A 3,970-nucleotide genomic window follows, 5' to 3' on the forward strand; every position below is an offset into this window, starting at 1 on the left:
TTGTACACATTTTTCGTCTTCACGGGTTGCCTACACAGATCGTCTCGGATAGAGGCGTCCAATTTGTGTCTAAATTCTGGAGGGCTCTCTGTAAACAACTCAAGATTAAATTAAATTTTTCTTCTGCATACCATCCTCAATCCAATGGACAAGTAGAGAGAATTAACCAGATCTTGGGTGACTATTTACGACATTTTGTTTCCTCCCGCCAGGATGACTGGGCAGATCTTCTACCTTGGGCCGAATTCTCGTATAATTTCAGAATCTCTGAATCTTCCTCCAAATCTCCGTTTTTCGTGGTGTACGGCCGTCACCCTCTTCCCCCCCTCCCTACCCCCTTGCCCTCTGGTCTGCCCGCTGTGGATGAAATTTCTCGTGATCTTTCCACCATATGGAAAGAGACCCAAAATTCTCTCTTACAGGCTTCTTCTCGCATGAAGAGATTCGCAGATAAGAAAAGAAGAGCTCCTCCCATTTTTTCCCCTGGAGACAAGGTATGGCTCTCCGCTAAATATGTCCGTTTCCGTGTCCCGAGCTATAAGTTGGGACCACGCTATCTTGGTCCTTTTAAAGTTTTGTGTCAAATTAATCCTGTCTCTTACAAACTTCTTCTTCCTCCTTCTCTTCGTATCCCTAATGCCTTTCACGTCTCTCTTCTTAAACCTCTCATCCTCAACCGTTTTTCTCCTAAATCTGTTCCTCCCACTCCTGTTTCCGGCTCCTCGGACATCTTCTCTGTCAAAGAGATTTTGGCCTCTAAAAAGGTCAGGGGAAGAACTTTTTTTTTAGTGGATTGGGAGGGTTGTGGTCCAGAAGAGAGGTCCTGGGAACCTGAGGACAATATCCTGGACAAAAGTCTGATCCTCAGGTTCTCAGTCCCCAAGAAGAGGGGGAGACCCAAGGGGGGGGGTACTGTTACGCCGAGCGCTCCGGGTCCCCGCTCCTCCCCGGAGCGCTCGCTACACTTCCCTCACTGCAGCGCCCCGGTCGGTTCCACGGACCCGGGGCGCTGCGTTACCACCTCCGGCCGGGATGCGATTCGCGATGCGGGTAGCGCCCGCTCGCGATGCGCACCCCGGCTCCCGTACCTTACTCGCTCCCCGTCAGTTCTGTCCCGGCGCGCGCGGCCCCGCTCCCTAGGGCGCGCGCGCGCCGGGTCTTTGCGATTTAAAGGGCCACTGCACCGCTGATTGGTGCAGTGGTTCCAATTAGTGTTTACACCTGTGCACTTCCCTATATCACCTCACTTCCCCTTCACTCCCTCGCCGGATCTTGTTGCCCTAGTGCCAGTGAAAGCGTTCCTTGTGTGTTCCTTGCCTGTGATTCCAGACCTTCTGCCGTTGCCCCTGACTACGATCCTTGCTGCCTGCCCCGACCTTCTGCTACGTCCGACCTTGCTTCTGTCTACTCCCTTGTACCGCGCCTATCTTCAGCAGCCAGAGAGGTTGAGCCGTTGCTAGGGGATACGACCTGGTCACTACCGCCGCAGCAAGACCATCCCGCTTTGCGGCGGGCTCTGGTGAAAACCAGTAGTGACTTAGAACCGATCCTCTAGCACGGTCCACGCCAATCCCTCTCTGGCACAGAGGATCCACTACCTGCCAGCCGGCATCGTGACAATTACATACTGTACATCCTAACAAAATTTTATATTCTCTGACTAGTATTATCTCACTAGACATTTTAAAGCTTTCTATACATTTTTAAAGCTCTCTAAAACATTTCTCAAGCTTTCTAGACCTTTTTATATCTCACTAAACATTTTCTGTTTGCCATTTAAGTTACTTGCTTGTACACAAAAGTTATATTGGCTTGCCTGAGGCTGTCTACCAATAAGCTAGCTACTAGGGTCTATTGGCTACATGCTCTTACCCCTAGAACACAACAGTATAACCGTACCTAGGTTACCTTTAGTGAATACCTGCTGGCCGGGCAGGGCATCTCACACACGTAGAGAGAAAAGAGAAATTAGTGTACATAACAGTGGCAGGAATTGGACAATGACTTAGGCTACAATTCCTAAAGTGTTGTTTTTTTTCTTAATGTGAGATATATATATATATTTTTTTGTGTACTAAGTTAGAATGAGATAAGTACTCCTTAAGTGATTTATGTGATGTACTATGTGTACAGATACTATTTGGAACATCAGTCTTGGTATCTTAAGGGTAGTTTACCCTGAGTTAGGTGCTAGTGATGGGTGACGGTAATGCTACAACACCTTTTAAATTTCCTAGTGTATGTACATGTGTACAAGAATTATTTACATTTTACCTTTTGTGTACACGTGCATTTAAGCAGACATTTTTCTGTGTACAACACCCATTTACATTTTTATGTACACAGACACAAGGCAGAATTTTTTTTTCTGTGTACAACAACTACTTACATTTTCTTATACTAGCAGAAATATTTATTAAACACTTCAACAGGGCTCAGGTGCATACACCTGATAAGTGCAATTTTTTAGCAAGAAACTCTTACGTTACTATGGAGGTATAAGGCATATACACGAAACTGGCGTGTAAGGATCAGCAGTCCACCTACACTAGGAGTCTTTTGAAACACGGCCTTACCACAATCAGCCGGGCACAAATCTTACGAATCTCCTGCAGGCTAGGAGTCTCTTGACCTGAGGGTCAGGCATAAGCTTAATGGTTACGTTGCAAAACTTGGAACAGTCTAAGCATAGTCCTGCTAGGCACACTTTCTTGAACACGGTTGTTGCTGAAAAAACAAAGAAGATAGCAAAAAAAAAAAACACAAATTAGCAGATGTCAGTCCCTTAGAAGACATTCCTCAGAATTCTTCCTACTCCTCTTTTGGACCCCCTAGCTCTTCCAACATCAGGAGCTGGCAGGGAGTTGATATAACTCTCCCACACCACAGTGGTGAGAGTAGAGTGAGACACCGAGGGATTCAAATTGACCAGGGGACTACTAGTGCCGGTTGGTTCAGCCCCCTCTCCATGTCAGGAGCGGGCCGTAGCACTTTAGTTGGTACCTTTGAAGAAAGCCAAAGCTCCTCGTCGGGAGAGGGCCTAGGTACTGTCGTTGGTGCCCGAAGTTTAGGCTTCATCTCTTTGTCGCAGCAGGCCTGGGCACTTCGCTGTACTCAGAAAGAAGTGGCTGCTACTGTCATAGATCTCTCTCTGTAGACTCTTCAGCATAGGCAGGAGGAGCAGGCCACGTTGATCTCAGCTTGAAGGGATTGGACTCCCAATCAGTTGAAGGGAAGTATTTGAAGGGTATTTGAGTAGGAGCTGCTGGTCTGGTCACCGCCGCAGCCCATTCTCCACGAAGACCCCGGACAGGGGTATATTCGACAATCTCACCTACCTCCAGTGAGTGAAACCTCTTTTCAATGTATGGCCTCTGTACAGCTCGCCGGTTTACGAGGAGGGTTTGCCCTGTGTGGCAATCCATAAGTGTCCCGTACCCTCTGACCTTGTCAAACTTTGTTACAGTGGCTCTACGTCTTTCCAAAGGTTTCTCCCCTTCTCGGGGGTAGTCCCACATTCTGATATAATGCGCTTCCATTTCTTTTGTGTTTTGTTGATAGCGCACTTGCTCTTCATATGGCAGATGAACATGTTTAGGTGCATACAGTTCCCTGTGTCGGGCCTTTAGTTGTGCCATCAACTCCGCTATTTCAGCCTCCTGACGGGCCCTTTCTCTTTGAGCAGTGGGAACTGGAGGAATTGGCTTCCCAGGTGTGGGTTGGAGTACAGCATGCATGTATTCGATTAACTCCGGCTCATCTCCAAAAACCCACTTAGGTAGTTTCGGTGAGCGCGGTCGTGCACTCTGCAAACTGGATAGAGGTACCTCAGGTTGAGGGCTGGAGAAGGAAGAAAAGGCCGCCTCTGGCGAGGTACTCACTGATGACTCCTCCGACGGGATCTCGGCCCATGAGCCCCAGGTCCTATGGTGAGGGGACAGTCTCACCGGTGATGAACCTCCAGGTGTCC

Source organism: Hyla sarda, chromosome 1 (assembly GCF_029499605.1).
Source record: "Hyla sarda isolate aHylSar1 chromosome 1, aHylSar1.hap1, whole genome shotgun sequence".
Classification (NCBI taxonomy): domain Eukaryota; kingdom Metazoa; phylum Chordata; class Amphibia; order Anura; family Hylidae; genus Hyla; species Hyla sarda.